Consider the following 24212-nt stretch of genomic DNA (forward strand, 5'->3'; position numbering starts at 1 on the left):
TATCGAAAATATTGAAATAGCTTAAAGACCATGAGGTCGTTGCGGTGATAAACGTGACTGGTTAGGTCGTTAAACTGAAGGCTGCTACTTCTTGCCGGTATTCCCAATCGGCCTCCGCCTGTATAACGTCCCAGAAATCGCGTGTTTCCCATCGCGTTTCGCTAATTATCACCAGTTTGTTAATTTTTCATCATCAGCTTTGAGTTTACAACAAGTATCCCGCTTCAAACGCTTTGTGTCTATGTTCGTGCATTTAAAGACAATCAAACCAATTGTTTGATGAGACACGATATAAACACTGGAATTATGTAATACTCTATTTTTAATTTTCTGAGTGCAATAGTGAAAGGAAGTTGATATTTACCTAAGCCGCGCTTGATGGCAGAAGCATTCAATGGCAAACAACGAAGCTTCGTCTGCCTTCCTTTGGCAATACGCAAGCAACCCAAGTTAGCACGTATCTCAATCGGATATTTCAACACACTCATTACAATCCCACGATAATATTTACTGTTGACACGGTTCGATTTCACACTGACGCATTCTTACCATACCTTTGATTGACTATTGGTAAGTTACTTATTCTTAAGAAATTATTCAAGTTTTTACCTACGTGTGATTAAAACCTAAATTTAAAAAAACATGTATAACTTTTCCACCTGCTATAGGTGTTTAAAATCGCTACCGTTTAGGCCAATACACTGCTGATAACGGTAAGCTATTGATTAACAAGCTTAAGATACATTTAATTCTTCTTGCTCAATTCTTACTCAATTGCGGCTCATAAATGATTCCATGTCCTCGGTTTTATCAAGTAGACCCTATGCTTATTGTATCCGCTCTCGCAGGCAGGTCCATTGGTGTCAGGTATGGGGAATGAAGAGGGTATTCTATGGGACCTCTTCGTCCACCCATCCGTTAGACAATTTTCACCAAGATATGCAACATGATGACAAGTGCTCCGCGTTGTTGGAAATAAAACTTGCAATTTTTATCAAAGTCTCTCGAATGCGTGATGAACTAGCTTCTTATAGTGAATTCAAGTTATTAGCGCCAGTCACCATGCTCCCAAAAAGATCTTCAAATGTTAACACCGCATTGTAACTCTAGTTAATGTATGTGACATTTTTGCGTAATATACGGACTTACGATAGCCGTGAAAGTGGAATTGAGCCGATTGGTATTTAAACTAAATGTAATATATAAATACCTTGGATAATAAATACTGCATTTTGTTAACATTTTTTAAGTACCCTTCTCAGGATTGTTTTCTTCGGTTGGATTTATTTTCATTGGTAGCGTGTACAATTGTCGAAATGTAAATTTTCCATTTACGTCTAAAATGCGGGGAGCACATGATTTGCTGATGCCAACCGTACGACCTGATTGTCTCACAGATTTTTGAGATATATTGCTGTGAACCTCGCTACGTTGTCTATAAATTCTAAATTCTATCCATTTCGAACTAGCTTTTTTATCCTACCTACTTGTGCTATGTTTTCATACTTCCAAAAGCGTTATAAAAACTTTCGTTGTTCAAAAATTAATCTTAGTCCATTCATTATCTCTGATTACATTCTGTTATGACTTATTAAACATTGTCTACGTTTTTTGAGACACTGTATTTTTATAGTTTAGTGGCGTCAGCTAATAGACAGATGACAGGAAGTATGCACCTGAAATACATACTTATTGTATATTGGTGTTTTATGTTGGCATGTACAGACGTACAGAAGACGTTTTCGATTTAATATAGCTAGCAAGGTTCACTTGAATTACGATCTACTTAAATCGTAATTGAAAACAGAACGTTTTTTCAGAAGGTAAAATACAGAAGACATGAAAGATGTGGGCTGACTATATCAAAAAGTCAAAAAATTGCTTTCGTTAAAATACCTGGTTGTGAGTAAATTAACCGGAGACAGAGCTGAGGACCGGCACTTATCCCAACGGTGTCACATGTGATATCGTTGTCTTGCTTAGGTGAAGGCAAACGCATGCGACTCGGTAGGATTTCTTTTCGCATTTTGACACGATACGCCCATTTTTTTTGCAGCCCACCTGAAAAGGCTGGCAATCGTGACGGGAGCGTTTCTCCTAATCAAAATTACAGCTCAGTCTTCACGTTTACCAGTGTTCGTCATATAAGCATTTGTTGCCACGGTTATCGCTGTTCATTGAAAACTTGTAGATTAATTTTTTTAAAATTGGCTCTCGATGAAATGGTACATGAAATGATGGGAGCTCTGTCTCTGCTGATTCGCGACAAATGATTGCTTTTTAAACCATCAAAGATCACCTGCAGATCTTAAAGCATTAAGCGCTCTTTGGAGGTGCTGCCATGCATGTGTTAGCCTATCCACAGATCGATGAAGTTTCTAGCCAAGCTTCATAGCTTCAAATATCCGTAATCATTTGCTTAAAGCACACTACAAAGAAGTAAACTCATTTGGAAAATTAGATTTTTAACAGATTCAATAGATTCTTCCTGTTTTAGGAGAGAATTCAGTGGAGTGCTCTTAGCGTTGACGGACGTTCTATGGGAAATGTTAAGGTTTGAATCGAATCGCAGTTCCGAAACGCGAAGCAGTACTTTATGTCTGTTTATGACAGTTTTCTAGATTTGCAAGGCTCATTTTAATTTTCTGTTCTAGATACCTCAGAAGCTGATATTTTATGGATTTATAAATGTGCGCGCTAATAATCACCCGAAAAACTTTGACGGTGTGACGAATCAGCAGGAAAAAAATAGTCACTGTCTCAAAGCTACTATTTTTATATAATTATACGTAAAAAAAAAAGTAAGCGTTCACATAGTCAGCGGTGTGCTTGATGTAAGACGAAGAGAAGCACACATGTACACCTATAGAACTCTTTTAGCATGCATAATGAAGTTACTATCTTCTTTCTAATAAAACATTATTTGTTTAAGCTGGCTGGCTGGCTGGCTGGCTGGCTGGCTGCCTGGTTTAGTCGACGACGACGACGATGGTATGGCGAATTGTGTTAAACCGGACAGTAACATGGTCGCAAGTTTACATAGGTTCGACATCTTTCGCGTTGCGTAATCATATTACGGACACCGTAATCTACCACTGCAAAGCTCGCCCGGTTTGTGTTTCAGTTGTCCTCGCGGCTATGACTTTAGTAGTGACACGTTTGACAATGAGTTTCTTAAGGAAATCCTTAGCGCAGCCTAATCTAACCGGATCCTGATAGTCGATGGATCTGCCTGTTGAGTTCGTATTGTGAATTAAAAAGTAAAAATATTGAATTCGTAATAAGCAAGTCACTTGGACGTGTATTGTGTGCATAATAAGTAGCTTTGTAAGAATTTGCCTGTCTTCGTTGAAAATGCTCAAATCTGTAGGCTATGCTATGAGCGCACACTTCTCGTTAGATAAAATTTGGTCGAAAAAGTAGTGGTTGCCTTTATCAGCAAACGGCTGTCAATGGCACACGTAGATATTTACCTATAAAGACGACATACTATCTTGAATTGAACTTGAATCGTTCTCTACAAGTTCGTAGATTTTTATTTATTTTGCAGTTTGTTGACTTATTACAGCACGTAGTTCATTAAGAAAAGGTTTTTACGTAGGTGGAAGAACTGAAATTGCTAATAGGAGTCGACAGGTTATTGATAAACACAATTAGTGAGGGGGCAATATTTTTGCTCACGTTAATGAACCAGGTCAAATGGCAAAAATGGCCTGTCTAATTTATGCGTTCTTCGATTCTAATAAGACATACGACGAAACTAAAGTTCTATAAAGCACTGGACCAACATGAAACTAACGGTATCGGCGTAACCATCGGCGTATACCTGCCATTTTAATTCACACGATGGTGCGGTAATCACATGGTTGCTTACTTAACTCAGCCACTCCTGCTAATTTAGGTTTGAGGCGGATGTTGACGCATCCTACTTCGCGCTAGTAATCAACCGCCTAAAGTAACACTTAACGACAGTACCAAACGTAAAATTCGAAATATCAGCCAAAACACCTACCAAGAGGTCAAGGTTGCGTTGTCGGAAATAGATTACCGTAAAATACAAGAAGGATTTTTATAAGATGGGATAGGACAGAAGTGGATCCTCCAAGACACTACCAGAAGAGAGGTCACGCAAATAACTTAAGGTTACGCTGGCTAGGTAATCATTCTGAAAAACAGGATAGAGTATGTTTCAAAATCTTTACTTAAAGGCGAATTAATAATTTTTACGCCTCCTGGACATATCTATATATATATATATATTAGTTTCATGCTTTTTTTATGCATAGTATATTTATTATTACCCAAGCCTTTGCTCAAAGTCTGATGTTTGAGTCCTTCGTACAAAGCCAGATTTTCTGTAGTATTGATTAAAGTTGAGATTAGGTAAATTTTATTGCTCCTATAATGACTTACTATATAGATGTCTTATATGACATGCTTTTTTACATAACCAGTTTAGATACTTCACTACGATGTCTCTTTAGTCTTGAGTTCCAAATAAGAGCATCAGATGTCAGTGTTAGGCCTCGACAAGAGCTAAATAAGTCAATACATAGGTTTAGTTGAATCAACATGAAAGACCTAAGAAGCCGCTGTATCTCTGCGACAATATCGCTTACATGATCAGTGTTCACCTTAGCGGCTTTGCAGTAGCTTATATATGTATTCTATCTATAGAGCCCATATAGATCCAACGGAGGTTGTTCATTGTGTACCGTACGTTGGTTAAACATTTGTCGTTACTAATGAAATATCAGAGCACAGAATCGTGAACCCATTGTAAAAGCAGAGGTTCCATCTTCGAATTATCAGCATAGATCATCTATTTTTTGTCCTAAATCCACCTCCCAGACTGGGATTATTCATAATATCGGTGTGGGTATATACATTATAAAAATTTTATGATGTATACTATTCATGTACATTATAAAATCTATGGTATGTATACCGTTACTGTGATTATATGGCTCTTGAAAAACTTAAAGAACGTTTCTGTGCGCCAGCATCGGAAGTTTCACAATAGGGATTGACTTCAGGATGTGGAAAATTTGTCAAAAGGGGCACGTAAAGCGATCTTTGGTAATCCGGTATTTTATATGGATACTAGAGGGTGCCTTTGGGATGGATTTCTCGCCTATAAAATCGTTGTCTACGCTATAAGTGTTTCCCTATCTAGTTCTCGCGCTTTCTTATACCTTCTACGCGTATTCACTTTTTAAATCGTTTGATTTCTGGGCTTCTTGATTTTTGGTGGTTGAAATTCAAGTCAGCTGGATTTTATTTGTGCAACGAGTTTAAGTGTAACAAGGTTGCGTTACTCAGTTACTCTTCTAAGTTGTAAGTTGTTTGTGAATATAGAGCATATCTAGAAGTAACTTGTGAGCAGTTTGAACTCCGAATCAAAGCCGTGGCCATGACGAATGACATTATATTGAATGTATTTGTGCGTCAAAAATATCCCAATTGGCGTACGCAAATAATTTTGTCTATTTATATTTATTTACTTATAAACGAACAGCATGAAACATACATCTATAGAAACTTTGTAGGTAAAATAATCCACATTCAATGTCTATCTGTATATAACGCTTATATTCTAGCATCGGACCGAATAAACGCGATATCATTGTACACACTCAATTTTCCACATCCGAAGATGAACTTACGATGAAACTCGAAAAGTAAACTTAGTAGCTTAATTATGGGCAAGATAGGTCTTTTGAAGTCCTGAGGCGCTTATACAATGGATCTGTTCGACTTTACTAATGACCTTACTAGAATGCGTCACGTTACGAGTAGCTCTAGATTCAATAGGATCGTCCCTCTTATAAAAATACTGTTAGTTCATTCGAGAAGGTGCTAGAGAACCAAATGTATCTGTTGTGGAATTTATGCATAAGAGCCCCCAAAATACAGTAGAATATGATTAACGAAACCGAATTGCAACTGTATGCTCTGTTAGAAACTGCTCTAGCTAACACATTTATACCACTGTAACAATCTCAATCAGCTCGTCATGAGTAGCCAATAAATAGAGCGGAAGCCGAAATTATTTAGTTCAACTTCCGCTCGGTTCCCGGCTACTCATGGAAAACTGATTGATATCCTATACATTAATTTATTATAAGCTAAAGGCATCTGTATTCACATATATGTATGGTTTCCCTCTGGGATACTTTAGGATACTATAGTTACTGATACTTGTTTCTCATTTCGATGCGCGAGTCTGTTATTTCAGTGAAGAGGAAAGTCAGCATTTCCCAAAAGCCTAATGACCTTCAGGTTCAAATGTAGTACAAGTATCAGTCAATGCCTTTGTAAAGCAGTGCAATAGTATTAAAATTAATTTGCACCATTTGCTGGTAACACATCCACACCGTTGACATAAAACTAAGCTGTCACATTTGTTGCTATATGCTCCGCAACGATTCCAGCAGACAGGCAAAGTTGCTTCGATCGTTTTTCCTTATCGAAAATCACGAGGTTACCCTTTGATATCGTTATGCCAGGAAATTGGTCTAATGGAGGGATGCGTCTACTCACATGTTGGCAGTCTACCTTGCCTACTGAGATCAGGCCAGATTAGCGGAGACATGTATCCTACTTCGGGAGTCGAACTAGAGGCCCAAGAGAGGTCTCACTCAGTCTTGGGCTTCTAGTTCGGCTTGATCGTGGAAAGAATTTTATGTGGCATTTGTCGATCAAGTCCTCATGAGCATATTTTGTTATGCTCTGTATAGGTGGATCATGCGTTTGTGCCTATGGAATAATATTTTTCGTGTAATATATGAAGCTATGTATATATATTATGTTAAAGTTATGTATTATAGTATGGGGCATGAGCTGGAGATTTAGTCATCCATGTCAGATAGCATGGAGTTTTGTATAGCAAAAGGCTTTTGATACACATGTTCGATTTCGCTAATTAAACTAGCACTCCAACATGGCAAAAAATCGATTTGCTCGGTAGTGGTGTTAGTGTTGTGAAGGTTTCTATTATATAGGTTTCATAGACAACATTTTTTGCGTCTCGTTAGCTGTCAGAGTTTCTTACAAATGCGTATAGCCACCATATACACACAAAACTTATATATCCATTTCAACATTTTAATTAAATATTTGACAAAAATAAATTATTGATCTTACTTATTAAATGCATTATGGATTTGCCCCAATGGAAATGGTAAAAATTTGGTGCTGTTCGACTCATGTATCTGTTTCGAATTATAGTATCGGATGAGAGCAGGGACAGGTACTCCTGACGCAGGTGTAATATTTGAGCTAAACAGTAGTACTTAAATTATCTTATATATATTCTGTTTTCTAATTGGATATCAGGGCTCACAAGTAGCTTATGTTGGTTGCGAGACCCTGTCGTGCAGGAACGAGACCCTTGAATCTGGTTTTTTGCGGTGTTTCCTAGCCTTATCGCTCTCGGGGATTTGTTGTGCTGTCCGGCTACTGGGTGATCTTTCCCGCAGAGTGCGCGATATACCGTAAGCACATCCAGCAAATTCCCGATTTTCTAAAACATCTGGTTGTCCTTCCGACATTCAACGATGATTTCGTCCAGTTCGCCAGCGGTGATTCCAGAGCACTAAAAGAACCAAGACAAGACATATACCACACATCACGTTTTTTTTTAGAATTCCTTTCTGTCGCTATGTTCCGTTTTGTGTGCGAGAACTTTTCCCGTGTTAATGCATTGCTGCTCTAACTAACGCCACGTGCCTACTACCATCACGTACTTTCTGTATAACCAGAATCTTCTCGCCCATGCGCAAAGACCAGATACTCCGCCAGCGTAGAAGACGAAGCCATACTATGAAATAAGGACTAAAATATGTATCAAAGCACTCAGCCAATTATACATCCAGGTACTGTGAGCATGCGGCAGATTTAAGATCTCAGAATAGCTAAGGCCGTTGTAACATCCAATATAATGCACCAAAATGTCGTGACAACAAAGCAGGATCTATTAAAGGAATATCTGAAAGGAATCAGAGGAGTGCCGCTTTCTGGACCTAAGAAAATTAGACTTGTTCTTGGATTGTAGCTTCTCGATAATGAAAAGCGATGGGATTGGAGATGCGAAACAAAGTTGAGTTTTTTTGTAGAACGAGGACGACATTGCACCACTACCATCATGATGATTCCGAGCTACAGCAACCACGATAAAAGTCCTTCAACGTCAATGTTCGGTACCCATAGCAACGCAAACAAATACGAATCCAGCCAATTTTTTATGAATGAAGAATTTGAGCGAAGAGGTACAACTAATTGAACTAATCAATTGTAGTTTTAGTTTAATCTTAAGTGCACCTATTGAGACTGTCTATGATATATTAAGAATTAGACTGCCTAACGTATAGGAATTGTCCCTATGAGAAAAGAAAGAAGCGTATCAACATGACTAGCGAGCTCTGTGCTCGTGTTACTCAGTTCAAAGAACGTTGTATTTTGTAAGGTTACACGTTCATCACCGCCTTTCTGTCTGCGTATTGACAGTTACAAATAGTGTTTCCGTTCACAGCTGATCTGGAAAGTCATTACCGATTATCTACCACTCCGGCCTACCTCTTTTGGAAGGTGCCTAGCTCTTATCGATTGTGAGAACTACATCAACAAACGACGCTGAACTGCCTCTAATCGGTAGGGCGGCTTTATTTACTCTGACGCTGCCTGCCATTACTACGCAAACGGCAATAGCCTCGGCCGTGTCTGTCTGCTGGAACCATTATCGAGAGGCTATCTGCCTGGCGTTCGGTTTGTGTCCGTTCGTGCACCACCCCCAACCACGGCAGCAGGTTACTGTTATCACGACAATAACAACAACGGCGACAGGACTAGGACCAACCTAACAATGATAAAGTCACCGGTGACAACGGCAGTGGCAGTGGTGATGATGGCAGCCAGGCAAAGCTAAAGAGTTAGTTCCCAGTATTGGTACTCTTACCTAGCCTTGCGTCCAATGAGATGTGATAGCGTGCTATGGAAGAAGGTATTTCCGCTGTTTCCGGCTTAGTTTGTGAGCGGCACGAGATTCGACACAATGACCAGGAACGCATTTAGTACAACAATACGACCGATGTTCCGTAAAGATTTCCGCTGATTTTTCCAACTTGATACCCTAAAAATCTGACCTTTAACTCTCTTATTGGGTACCGATAAGTTAGCAGGTCAACCGCTTCAGACATCCAACTACCATCTCTAACGTAAATGATCCGTTGAGAGGAATAGAAAAGAGACCGATAGATTTGCTACTTATGATGCAGGAATGTTTTAACAAGTTGCTGCTAATTTTGTGGCAAAGATACCTTAACTAGGGCATCCTTTTCGGATACGTACCATTGCTGAACCAATAGCTATTTTATTATGCATGAATATGCTTAATGAGCGTCGGTCTGATTTTCTCTGTAGGAGCTTGTACCTCTAAAGATAATAATAATGCGCAGTATATTCGAAAACGTTGCAGCGTCTAGGACCGTTAATAGTTTCATTAAATCTGTCTTACAGTTACTTGTCATTCGTATCATTCGCGTAAAACGGTTTTCTCTGCAAATCGTGAGCTTAGAAAAATCTATATCACTAATATAGAAGATAAAAGGTTGTCCCTTATTTTGCTCCAAATTATTGAATGATGAAGACGTTTAAAAAAGAATGCATAAGAAGCTACTTCTCATGAACTTCACAATCGAAACAGCAGTTTCCCGCCTTAGCCTTTATTACGCCTCTGGAAGACCGGTATTATTGAGACAGTCGTAATTGGTATTATTGCCTAACTACCAACTATAAGTTCCCATACCGATATGCTTGGTTAGAAGGATGAGAGCTGTGTTTAAAGTGTCGACTTCTATAGATACATTAGCATCAATCAGACCCGTTATCTAAAAAAATGAAATAAAATATACATTTTTGTATCTTCTTGTAATCAACAATACATTATAAAGCGAAAAAAGGGTGCCTACAAGCCACAACAGAAGCAGTAGATTTTGATGATAGCTCTGGACTGTTACGGTGACTTCAAAGTTTTTTAACTGGTTTCAACGAAACTGCCGACGGCAAATTTTAACGCATCCATACGTAAGAAGTACTATTCTACGTTTTGGTTAAGTTTTTAAGAAAGAGGCAACCTACAAAATAGTTTCACAAATATGTTATCGTTGAAACAGAATTTGGGTTCCCAGCAGCTGTTGAAACCATAGAGGCTGAACTTACTACTGCTCGAACTGTGGGAACCCTTATTATTCGCTATAATGATGTTGAAACACAGTTTAAATGCTATTCTATTTTAATGTGACAAATGAACTAATCATGTTTCTATGCTATTAACTTATTATAATAAGTTCTTATTAAACATCAACGATTTTCAAGATTGTTCGCCTTATAAGCCGCATTTGTTCTGGCCTATAAAATGCTTAGCATACAATTTCTTTTATCATAATGAGCATATCTTAAGCGCTATGTGGATAACTGTACTTGAGTTAGACAGGTCACCTGTATTCTCAGGTACGCTTTAGGTTTATCCCTACAGATCACTGAGCACCTACCGACAACGGAAGTGTCGAAATGTTCTGTCTTTCTTGCAGACTCTACTCATATTCATTTTTATAGCAGACTTATAGATTAACCTGTCCTTTTTGATTAACACGACTGAGTGATACTAGCGCTACCCAAGCCTCTAACTAAGCGGGTACATTTATTATGTTGTAAACAACATCACATATGAGATATGGTGATAACTGGGTCGCTGAGCCATGCAGCGTTCAGCTCTTGTTAAAACGTGTGAGTGTGCCAAATCAGGAATTCAACGCTACCCCCAAGGTTTGGTTGCTAATGCGTGAATTCAGAAACACGGGAGGCGATCTGGTTCACTTCCTTTATTGTTTCCAATTCGACGGCGATTGTAGTCTCATAGATCCCGAAAATATAACTACTATTCTGAAAGCGGTAAAGATAAGCTCCCAGCAGGCGACGTCTTCATAACACGAAGAAAACAGATAGGTTTACTTAAATATTTGATATAAGAAGCAAAGGCATCATATTTTGACGTGCAAAAGGCTTAAAAAGATTAATTAATAAGGTTAAGTCTTGTAACATTTGATATCTTGCAAGGGTCAAGATAGCGGTACGTGTTGTCTGTTATGCTTCAAGGGATCATCAATTCTGGTTTCGCCTGGCAATGAATTAAATTGTTGGATACAAAGTAATATAGTTCTGACACACCTAACGTGCGCGCGAAGTGCTGAAGATCACGGAATGGGTGAGGCACACAGTAAAGGTGTTCATCTTTATCTACTTCCTTTTCTATGAAAAACTAAGACAAACCGAGCGCTTTGTTGGTAATACAGCATACTGGACCATGTCATGATGTGCGCGCTCAGATTTTACCTAAACGTCATTCTATTGAAAACGATTATACAATATAAAAAATTGTCACGTATCGCTTATCGCTGTCTAGTGAAGACTACTATGTAGAAGTCCTTTATCTCTCGAAGAATAAAAATTTCTGTTTTGTAACTTTTCTACTATTGTCATAGTAGAAGTTTCACTACTTTTTTTCCACCTAGCTGCCCCTTGGAAGCTTTTTGACTTATTTTTGACCATATTCACCAATATCTTGTTGAAATTTATTTCTAGTGGACTACGTTGGATCGCTGAATTCAGTGAGTGGAATTTTGGCATATGTCGTAATTAGTGCGCAGTATGAGGAGGCATCTTGTACCTAGATAAAGTACTGAAAAGAACTAGCGGGACTTAAGTTGACCATGGCAACAACGTAGACCTGTGTTTCAAAGATAAGACTTCTGATAGCCCGTAGTCTCTAACTTTACAGAAATTGCAGACAGAATTGTTTTCTCCTCTAAGAACGGCTATTTCAAAAGCCAGTTATGTTGGGAAGAGGAAAAAAGTTGATGCCTAGAAATGTACCATGACAGAAATTGAACTTCCTTAACGTGTTTGATCACTGGGTTAGTGTAAAGTTTACATACGAACTGGGCTTCGTCTGACACCTAATTTTAGTCTGCCCAGCCGAAACTACATGATTCGATTTGCCGCAATCTTCTATGCTGACATGTACTTATTCACGTACCCATTACGATCTGTACATACAATTACCAGTACATGTCACGATTTGAGATAGCTCTGAGTAAATTTACCCGCAAACCTTTGTTGGATGTAATCTGTAATGCAATGCATTATATAAATCGTCTTTCCATACTGACTTTATTAAGCATGTTAAAAAGTCAATACGTTTTACTGATTGCCCGCAACGAAAAGTCGATGTAGCCGCCATATGCAGAATTTGTTGACACGGCCAGTCATGTCAAAATAGCTACAACTCTTGGTTACATTTATAGTGAAACGGCTCACGGCACCCATCATTGTCAATAGCTTTACCACTGGTGCTTTTACCTATTTCAATTACAGCCGTCCGCCGGAATGGCTTGCGATAGTTAAGTATAGTCGATAAGAACTCGGTACATGTGTAAAGTTAACACCAAGCTATAAATTTCTGAGAAAAGTAACCGAATCTGATAGCCCAAACGCTTTGAGGAAAAATCTTCACGAGCAACCGCCGGCTATGGTAAAATATTGTACTAAACTGTGTAGAGGAGAGGATGACTGTAAATAAAACTATAAACGCAAAACGCTTTCTGGTGATATGCCAAAGGGAAGTGGGGCTCAATATAAATATTTTCTTAATTGATTAAGAGGTGAATTTATTACTATTGCTCTAATTGCAACTGTAAGTGCTTCTTACCTAAGTAGGGACTCGGACGTCTCCTTTACGTTCCGTGATAAAATGTAGGCACTTCCGTGTAGGTTGCCTAAGAACTTACATGTGTTACAAATAGTCTTCTGTACTTAGTAGTAATTTGATTGTTCTTATTGGGTCCATCTGTCGAGTGCTCACCGTATAACAATTTAGAATAGGACGAACATTAGTTTGACGCGCACCAAACCAGGATCAAATGAGTTACATCATCTCATCGTCCAACTGGCGATCCGCTGTCTTTCTTTTTCGTACTATTTGACAAAGTAAGTCACCCGGAGTAGAAGCTCTTCTTTATCAACAACGTTGCTAATCCTCACTCTCAATTTCATCAGCCGTACTTGCATTAGGATGCGGAAGCCTGAACCAATAGAATCGACTTGCTGTTGTTTGGAACCCCTTAGAATAAGGAAAGATTGATTGAGGAGATTGATTAATAATATTGATATCGTTAAACGTCCGAGCTTGTGGGTAAAACGCTGGAACCGCATACATTCTGCGGAGACACAGGGTACGAAAATTGAATGTTTGCGGTTTTCTTGTGATCTGTATTGTTATACAGCATACAAACTAATCAAGCTGATCGAGTAAATTAATAGAATGAAACTATTCCCTTATAGCAACGTTTTGGATATTCATCGAATCGATTGCTAGCAAGTAGATTTCGATGACGTGAACTTTTTGTCCTGAATAAGAAGTCTTGCGTAGCACCAGGGCGAGGGGTTTACGGATCTATTTACAAGGTTTAGTTTAGGAAGTGTAACTTGCCTACTAAGAGAAAACAAATACCCAAACTTTTCCACAAATACCGGAAAAATTGTAATCTGAAAAATCTTTGCGAAATATACATCCCCCTATTCATTGCGACCAAAGTTTCCTTTATAATTTGTATTACATTGAAAGATGATTACTAGCCAATGAATTATAACTTGTTTGTAGTCTATACATATCTTTCTCTTTCACTAATCTAGCCTATCGCGTAAGAACGAGATAACTGTGGCATATAATAAAGGCGGCTTTTTTTTTTGTTCTAATACGTTCGTTATTGCTGTTCCTACCCTGTATACCCCTGTACAAAAGATTCAAAATTTATTCAATTCAATTCAATATAATTCAAAATGTAGGTAATTGTTTTAACCAGGAAGGTTATGAATAGGCAAAACTCGCAAGGATCCACGACTTTTATCTGGAACTGTAACCATATAGTTTACGATATCTGATAGAAAAAATGTTAGCTGAGAGCTTTGAAAATTATCTTCGAACATATTTGTTGAATAAGATTTCTTACCTTGAATTAATGGAAGGAACCGATTGTTCGTTAATGAAATTTGTTGTCAAGGTCTAAAAGTTATAAATACTTAATGGCATCATGCAATTTATCGATTTGACTTTTTAATGCGAATAAGAAGACACACCCCCAATATAAAATATCTTGTACTGAACTAGACTAAGCAACCCCTATAAAATAGAAAATAGCACCTATTATAGTAACAGAATCTTCATGAACCTCTGTATTTTAGAGCAGCTGTGTGTGGCTCCAAACAAATGGACGATCAGATCAGGGAGACGTGATTTCCAGGGTCCATTCATAGAGAAATATGTTGAATAGCTCGTAATGATGGTTGCCATTCCTTCAACCCACACATTTTAAGGTAGTTCAGCCACGAACAAATGATCGCAAATTTGAAATATATTCCATTCAATAGGCTTACGCGACCAGAGGGTGTCAAACATAATAGATAACTATGCAGCATAAATTAACGATTGTTCCTCCAATGCTCCGACCATCTATTGTCCTGCTTTCCAGGCTTAAAATTTTCACTGATTCCACACAGAGCTAGCGAAGATCTAATACTATTTAGCAGACGATTACGCCTCCCACATTGATACTGGGCCGCCGATAAAATGATCCGGGTTGCGGCCTTAAATAAATATAATGCTCATTATAAGTTCTTTTAAAGGTTAGGCCATTTGTAAGACGGAAGTTTGGGGATAGTCTTGCATGGGATCTGCGTAACTATGTCATACAATACATTACCTCCTATTGTCTCCCCTCATTTATTTACCGAATAAATGTAATAACCGCTCCCTGAATAGCTAATAACGGTTGGGAACCCATTCACCCATATAGAAACAAAATTACTAAATGCCAAATGTCTGAGTTACCCTTTTTAGGTAGGACTGGCAGGCTTTTATTAGGACATAGAATAGAAAGATTACTAGGTTTTGGTCTGTTTCCACTACTTACTTGGCTTTCACTACTGGCTTGGAAGTGCGGGAGTTTCGTACGTGATATTTGGCAAAATGTTCAACATGTTTATGAGAAAACAAGATCGAATATTGCTATACATATGTATTTTGTTGTGCTAAGCTTAAATATAAAGCGGTGTGTGGCAAGGCTTGTCGATTAAGCTTGTCGACCCTCTCTGCCCCCACCTTCCCTTGGGTCTACCTATATTGAGAGACTAGCTGGAACTCACAATGAGGGTAAGTTACTCATTTTGTACACCCCAGTAATGTATATGAATTCTTAACGAGAGAGCCGCTTCTTAATTAGAACCTATTAGAGAACGTCATGATCCATGATACTGCTGGTGAATACTCATTGTCTGTGTCGGGTTAGTTAAACTATAACCATCTGAAGAATATATATATTTTCAAATACACAGCGCATTTTCTATGCACGATGAATGTATTAAATCGTCATGGAAAAGAAGCGATCATATTAATATGAAACTGTCAGATCGTTAGTCTACAAAATAATTCGCATTTTTTAATATAACTTGTATTTCTGGAAATGTTTGTAGAACAATATATGTCCGATAGGGTCGACGTATTATCTGTTTGATAGGAACTATCAAATAGTTACTGCATAAACACTTCCTGAAAATACGTCACGTGTAAATTAAGAAAATAACAGTTTAATAGGAGTGCATCAATTTCGCATAGTTTATACAGCGTGAATCAGGTAGAAGCTTCAGTCTGATATTGCCAATTTCTAGTTCTGGAGCTATAAAAGTCTGTTCTGTTGTGGCTGATAACCAGAATATTGTACTCAATATATTGCCGGAATGATGCTTATTGACAGTGTTAATGACGCCTGTCAGAACTGACTCTCAACTGGGAATTAGCTGAGCTTTACGTGCTATATGGGTGACATAGAAACGACCTCGTGGAACCTTGCTACCTCTATATTCTGATTTTAGCTTCGCTTTTGGAGTTCATCATCGTAATCGTCATCTACAAATGAGTACGATCGAACTTCATTACTCATGCAACTCGTTATTTTTAATAGACATCACCGAAGAAAGAAAGCATTTCTGCTAGTTTCCGTTATAGGCCAAGCCTGTCACACTATAAATACGACAATTCTGTAAACAGGCATAAAGTGATTGTGAATAGACGTGAAACCGGAACGTGACATATCTAGCTTTGATATATCAATGGGAAAACAAAAGTGGGCTGCGCAAAAAGTCATGACGGGAAACGCTCACTATCATCTCTACTAGTTGACCAAAGAGAGCCAAACAATATAGCTGAACTTTAGGTGCCACTTAGAGTATTGGAAGAATAGGAAGATACGGTAATACGTCGAGCAAACACAGTTTAGTCAAGCACGGGCACACTAATATAGTCGTCGAGCACCCCAGATGAGGAGGCGCAGTAGTCGAGTGTACTATGCTGAGCAGTAAGTTCGATGGTATTGTTTCGCTTGTCCCGAGAAACTCTTGATCCTTATTTCCTCAATCACGACCTAGATCTCTCGTCCACTTCACTAAGCTCAAATCTATATTCGTTCCACCCGAGTTTCCCACGTGCCACGATTCCGTACCGAATGGCCCGGTTTATTTTGCCAATCAGGCCTCCAAGATATATTTAATAATGCTTTAACTAGAATTAGCCGTGCATTGTCTTGCGTGGAATGTAAGCGCAAAATCGTTGCTGGCAGAATTTCAAAGATTATTCTACCTTCGCGGGTAAAACTTTAAATAAAACGATCCTTTTTAGCTTGATACGCTTGGGCTACGACTATTAAGTTTGTCAATTTCACATTTGTTGTGTAGCATTCAAGCTCTTTATGTACTTTCGTGGCTGATTTTAGGTTCAGAAGTGGTAGAGAATATATATATATTTACAGGCAAATGTTACATTTATCGATTTATTTATCTATTTATTTGTTTATTTATTTATCATGAGATGTTTCGAAAAATGATCAATGCGTAGTTGCTACTGAAGCATAAATAATATACCCCGCTTGTAATTGCAAGAGAATTTCGAAGCCGCTTATTGCAGTGTAATTATCGTTAGTATTTTCGGCTAAGGCTGCTTATACGTGCTAAAAAACAATAGACGTTGCTGTGCCTTGTCTCGTGTATGGGTCACCTGTGTTGTAGGTTATTTCGGTTTATGAACATTGTTATATATCCTTACGTAGTTGAAGATTTATCATACAGTTCAATTCATTTTTACAGGAGGAAATAAACAATCAGTCTTTTGAACACTTGCATGTTAGCATTTGCACCGTACTCAGGCGAATCATGCCTATATCGGACAATGAAATCCCGAATTTCTCGTTATTTAATAGCCTATATTCGGTGTGAGCCTATTTTTGCGTATCCTTGTTCTAAATTGCCATGTAAGCGACAGCGCAGTGGAAAATATTTACCTATCATCTGTTAGCATTAGTGAGATGTTTTACCTCAAAAGTTCGAAGACAACGGTCAATTTTGGGGCCTGTGTGACTTTTTAGTTTGATATAATTTTGTGTAATAATCGGTTTAGTTTAGCTAACGAAGTATGTCCTTCAGACGGTAATAGTGGGTTCCCAATAATATTAAAAACCTAATATCTTTTTTAAGAGCCGCAAAGTGCACGCTATCTATACGCTCGTTTAAATCGTAGATAGTTGACTTTTGGTCAAACAACGACTGTTGGCTTCAAACGACTGTGAACAATGTACTTCATTTAGCAAATCTCAAACGTGTTTTTATATATAAAAGGTGTGTCTGATGCGTATGGCGGTCATCATTTAGCCGTTTCCAAAGAGGAACATGAACCAAATGTACTTCATTTTCTACTACACTTCTCTGTAGCACTGAGTTACGACCTCACACTCGAGTTCGTAGCTTAGTGCTTCCAAAAAAGTAAGTTAATAAATTTTCGGTCAATGGATGGGTTGAAAATTCACCAGTTTGGCTTGCCAACATTCTGTACACCTTGAAAAACTTCTCTAGACAGAATTTCGTCAGCTCCTACGGCTGTGGATAACTCATGATACTAGGCAGTTCCAGAATCTATATATTAAACAAGGTTTTCAGGTTGTCTCCTCTTATTCTCTAGAACATACTGATTTCCGGGTGACTTCACGGTAAACCATTGCAATGGACCTCACATTTCCAGTGCACTTAGTCAATCACCTCGATGTAGTTCAATTTTATATCGTAATTTGTCTGCACAGATATACGTGGTCTGAATTCTCACGTTATGCATTGGGTCAACTAAACATTTGTGCCTAACAGCATGTTTATCCTTTAGGTGCACACACTTTATGCTGCACTGAAAGCTAATAAAATTACTAATCTCCTAGCTAGTGCGCACGTGTTGTACTTTAAGGTCTTTTTCGTGCGAACGCACATCCTTTTTGGTACAAGCGCGCTTACAGGTCAAATGATGAAACAGTTGTTACTTAGAAATATCCCTTCGATACCTCAATTTGGAGGTTTAGAAAACGGCTCTAGGGCACTTTTTTTCTTTGGCACTTGTTATAGTTGCAATATTAGTTAATAGTATGTATTCCAAAGTGGTCCGCTAAAAGAACAACATATGCAATGAGGGGATGTAACGTAAATCATTAAATACAGCAATCGGCTCAAGACACTTGTACCTATTTTAACAGAAACCTTGGACGACCTGCAACTTCTTAGTAAACGAATTCAAGTAACAGGTGCGATCATATCCTTTTTCTCTTTCCAGCTCTTTTTCTACGCGTTTGGCACGCGTCGTTTTTTTCAACGGTACCTATTTCTGTAGGTATCCCTTCTTCTTCGCTCAAACTCAGCCCACTGCATGAATTCTGTGAAGACGACGGGCAGATCAAAGGATTTGGTGGCGAATAGGGTTATCAAATACATCGAAGGAAACGAAAACCACCTAGTTGCACGAACGTACAGCGAAAACTCAAGGGAATCAAAGGAAAATTTATAGTCACTAAGAGAAGATTCACTCCAGGAGCCAGTAACCTACGAGGCAGAAAAGAAGGCTCATTGGGCAAGAAGCAAAAATGGGAAAGATTGAAAAAAGAAAAAGGTTTTTTCCTTCTTGAGAACAATCGTAATAAGAAAAATGCAGTTAGGTGTTTTATCTAATAAGTAAGCTAAAATAATTTCAAAGGGCAGGTTATCGAAACAGTGTTGTTGTATTTTTGCCTATGGTGTGTGTATACAGGGTGGTATAGAAATCTCTTTTCTAACAATGGAAAATGTGAGTAAAGAAACAAACAAGAGCGATACCTTCAGAGTGTCAGAACTGCTTGAAAAAGCTCGATAAGGAGACGTATTTATAAATACACCGAATACAACAACAATACAAACAAGAGTAGGATCGGTTAATTCTTTGGCACTTGAACAAATTCAACGTTTAGACCTAGGTAAACACTGAGCAGGACATTACCCTACTTATGTATGGAGAAAATACTATGATGCACCAAGTACCAAATACTTAGAAATCAGCTTGTGTATAGGCCGCAATAATAATAAGCAGAGAGCAAGCGACGGTAGCAAATGCGGCTAGCCCACAAATCCTGAGACAGCGGCAAGGTGGATCGTATAATATTGAAGGGGATGTTGTGCTTAGTAAGCGCCGACTATGCCCCAAATGCGGCTCATCCACAAATAACAGCAATATATTTAATAATATATTGTTATACATATAGTGTTTATATATATACATTTACGTGTGGAAATTAATGGTATTCCATCCCGGCAACAAGCCAATTATTTTATCGCAAACGCCCAAAAGTCTCATTAGATCGCAGTATGGTAACTGCTCTACTAATTACAACAGTAATTTCTGTCAGTAAATTCTGTCATTTGTAGATTGTCTTCATTTCAATTTGCTCATATTGCTCAGTTATGCACTCGCACAACTATTTAATAAACAATACACATCCCAGACACTAACGTTATGGACTCTGGGTTGGATTCTGACTTAGAGGCGTTCAGTCATAATCCATTAGATAGTGCCTCTGATTTTTCAATCAAACACAATACCAATCGTCTAAACCTACGGTTCCTCTCGTACTAGGCAGGATTACCATCACCATAACAACTGCGAACGGTAGGGTAAAACTAACCTGTTTCACGACGGTCTAAACCCGACTCATGTCCTCTATTAGTGGGTGAACAATCCAAAATACACTTGGCGAACTCTGCTTCGCAATGATAGGAAGAGCCGACATCGAAGGATCAAAAAGCGACGTCGCTATGAACGCATAAAACATAAATATAAATAAGCTTTACATTTATATAATAGCCACTTAGTAGCCTTTCCAAAGGGGAGAGAGTGAAATTGAGATGTACAAAAAATTAAATGGCAAGATACTGGGGAAGTCTACTGATGATCTTTTTCTTTTGGTAGTTGCAGCCGAAACCGGTTTTAACACCACTCGCTTGTTTCTCTAATTCGCACTTTTATTTCGATCACCTAGGAAGCTCCTTTAGGTAATTTTTTCACAGTGATGGCACTGTGGTTAGTCAATTTCGGATATTAGCTAACTAAGTAGCATCTGCGCCCTAAAGACAGGGCAGAAGTGGTGAGGTAACCTTGGGAGATCTCGTCGCTCATCATCTCACGACTGTCAGTTCATCACAGCGAACCGGCACTTTCGGGCTTTTGACCACGAACCCTATTGGGAAAGACATATTGGCAAGCTCTTCAATCGGCACTTAATTGCCTAATAAGGCTAGACAATGTCACCCTGGCAAGAAGGTGAGTAATGTCTGTGTAGCGTTTTTGATAGTCTCAATGATTTAACGCCCTACGCTTGTAGCTCTTGCTGGTCATTACAAATTAGGACATTGGTACGAAGCGGTACTAATTTGGCTCTGAGTTGGCTGGTTATTATTTCCTAGGTAATTGACACCTTCAACACCCCTGTACGGACTTGTTGAAGTAAAGACAAAATAGGCTTGAAATGTAATTTTCCTACTCATCTCCAAAACAGTTATTTATTCACAATAACATCCAGTTTGAATATTGCGTATGTTTCTGGAAGCAATTCAGTAATATTTTATAGGTACTTGGGTATGTTTCCCGGGTCAGAATTCTCCAACCATCTGGGCGACACTTTGATTCAGCGTGGCTCAAGGTAGCGCTTAAACTCTAATTCGAATGAGTGTGTGATACACATTGCAAAATAGCATGACATTGTTAATCTAGAGGTTGGGATTCTGTTCTTAAATGTATTGGATAAGTAAAGATAACACATGCATCCAGGTCCATCTGCTTAGCTGCTTTATATCCCCGATCTATTTGGAGCTCGTAAGATGTTCTGGAAGAGCAAAAAATAATTTTAAACTAAAAAATAATCATGATTACGCTGGCGGTACCAATTTTTTTAGTATAAGACGATTTTCTCTATAGATTTTCTCTTGGCATCAGTGGATAAGCTCTAATAGGAAACGCAACTTTTCAATCAATCTAATTCGCTTGTTATTTGCGATATGTAAAATAAGAGACGTCAGCTATCTAAAGATGCTCGACCAAGGTGACAATTGCATTTGTTCGGCATTTTAAAAACCTGCATAAATTAGACAACAATTTGAAATCTGTGGACCCAAGCATTAAATTTAGCTAGGTATGCTTAAAAACATCTTGGGAAGAAAATTTTTGGGAAAAAAACATTTATCGAACTGATTTTGCCACGACAGAGAGTAAAGTTGATGCAGTTTGAATGCAGATTTGCGCTTATTGTTAGAACGGACTGGATAATACTACAAAAATCGTTGTTTGCAGTAGACGCTAATTCCCGTAGGTCCTTATTAGCCTATTGTTGGCCTGAATCAACCAGCAGCGCATGAGCAATTTGTCTGAACAGGTAGCAGTTCCAAACGCTTTTCGGTTTAGCAAACCCTGTGATGGGTGATATGTTTGGGGAAATATATGTCAGGGACACATATTGAGAACCTCAACGTGTATGTAGCATACATGAGCCGTAATTGCGCGAACTGTGTGAGGGCACCGCTACCGTCTTTTCCGCTTCCACCATTCCTACACTTAACTTGCCTTCTTTCTTTTATTGTCTGCGCGCACCTTTTCTTCAAACTACACTTAACAGATTCAGGCAACAGTAACTGCTGCCTCCGTACTTTGTCAGTGGACTTCTATGCAGTAAAACAGAGAGAGATGAGTCACTCTTTTAAAGAAGTGAAGTTTGGATATTTAATAAGACAACAAATGAGTAGCTGTCGTAGTAATAAAAATGGTGTTGCTGCCGCCGCCGCCGCCACCCATCTTCACTAGGTCCATTCCATAAATTGTTTCCGGCTTAACGTAACTACACTGAGCCATGCGAACCTTTTGACTATTCTTCTACAAGTGTAGAGCATGAAGACATTCATATGCTCACTACGGAGATGACTGTTTATGTCTGAGTATTTGCATGAGCACACTTGTTAGTGTGAGCAAGTGATCACGTATTTCTGTTTCTGCTTACAGCTTTCTCTGCTCAGGTAGCGACGCTAATACGTTGCCCTATCCTCCAGCACCGGCAGACTGCCTATATGAACTAAACAAAATGAATGATCATTCAGATGGCAGCGCCTAACATTCAATTCAATGTATACCCCACGATGGGGTGGCAACAATGGTACCAGTGACTCGTACGATTTTCATGCAATTTCCAAACTGGATCAACTTGTCTATCCTAAATAGCTAATAGAGGAATTCTAAAACAAAAAGAGGCACAGTCCTTAGAACCAAAAAGTACAACTATATCTTTCTAGCAAACTGGTAAAGCGAACTCTCAGTCGGTACCTTGATGACTGTCCTTAGTCGCACGCAAGTAAACATCTTTTCGTCTTGCGTTTCCTTCAAAAAGGAGAGCAGTATTTCGATGTTGGAATCTACCTGAATGGATGCACGTTGATATCTAAGTCGCTTGTATATACATATACATACAGAGAGAGAGAAGCTGCTGATTTTATTTCAAGTATTCGTAATACTAAAGTTGTTTGTCTTGGAAATGGCATTGTACAAGGTTTCCTATGAATGAAGATCTCGCAGGGAAGAAGGTAGCACCAGACTGTGTCCGTTGCCGCCCCAGGCTGTGTAGGCACTACCCAAGGCGACCTTTGGCTTAATTGCTGCAGCATAGAGATCAGAAGAAGTAAAGCTAATGCATACCATTATTGTCTCGACGATTCATCCTCAGAACTAAAGCTGTCATTACATAGTTTCAAAATTGGCAGAAGACATCTGGCTTAAGAGTCGCTCGATGTTTTGAGTGCTCAACAGATGCTATGACTATTATAATAACATTAAATTTACATGAGCGGTGACAGTTTCAAGCTTTACAAACGGATACCGTCCTTTCAGAGTTGCTTCGGATGTCATGAGCCCCTGAGCTACTGCTTTACTATCCGCTTATACATCTGAGAGCTAAGATCCTTAACCACAATGATGTAGACGACACATGTTTACAGACGCTATAATTTTGCATTGAGAGAATAATGGAAATGACCACGCAGCAAACATAACTATTCACACTTGTTAAATGGCACAGAGAAAATCGAGCATAGATAGACTCAGCTTGACAAAAATGTAACGACGTGTTACACCCTTCCATATATAATGTGTCAGCATCGACGAAAGTGTGAACGTACGTTAACAATGTGCAGAGGGAGGTACGTAACGTTGAATAGTGAATGCTTAGAAACTAAACTCTATTGGTACTACATACTAATAGAGTGTGTATGTAATACTATTCTAGCTATCGTCATTTCCATTCCTTTCTTTACATATATAGTTGTATTAATATATTATACAAAATACCACTTGCGTATGCTCAAGCTGTGGGTTTACTTCCACTGCTCTCTCTAACATAACTAATAAATCGAGTGGACCCGATTATGTAGATCTGTAACGACAAGAGGAAATATTACCGTTCCATAAGGAAAATGCCATGCTATAATCTTTCGGCCGACTTCAGACAACTGGGTCGCAACAAGTTGACAACACAGATCGAAAAGCCGCCTAAAAGATTTTTAAACAATAGCGCCACCTGCAGATTCTTTCACATTTCGTGAATGTCCTACGATTGTCGAACTCAAGCAGGCATAGTAGCGGAAGTAGCGTTATTTTTCCGCGCACTGATGCGAAATAGGCGGTACAAAGATACTTTGTCCGCTCTGCAACTTTATCGATCCGAACGGGAATC

The 24212-nt window shown here is 38.7% G+C and overlaps 1 long non-coding RNA gene across 1 annotated transcript; it reads left to right on the forward strand.

The window, feature by feature from the left end:
• The first annotated feature begins 329 nt into the window (after nt 1-329).
• On the forward strand, nt 330-19239 carry LOC147756315 (uncharacterized). Its single transcript, XR_015326434.1, has 3 exons — nt 330-570; nt 2933-3111; nt 18752-19239. It is a non-coding gene; the product is annotated as an uncharacterized LOC147756315 (long non-coding RNA).
• The last annotated feature ends 4973 nt before the right edge of the window (nt 19240-24212 follow it).

This window comes from Varroa destructor, unplaced genomic scaffold, assembly GCF_002443255.2.
Source record: "Varroa destructor unplaced genomic scaffold, Vdes_3.0 BEIS01000004.1, whole genome shotgun sequence".
In the NCBI taxonomy this organism is placed as follows: Eukaryota; Metazoa; Arthropoda; class Arachnida; order Mesostigmata; family Varroidae; genus Varroa; species Varroa destructor.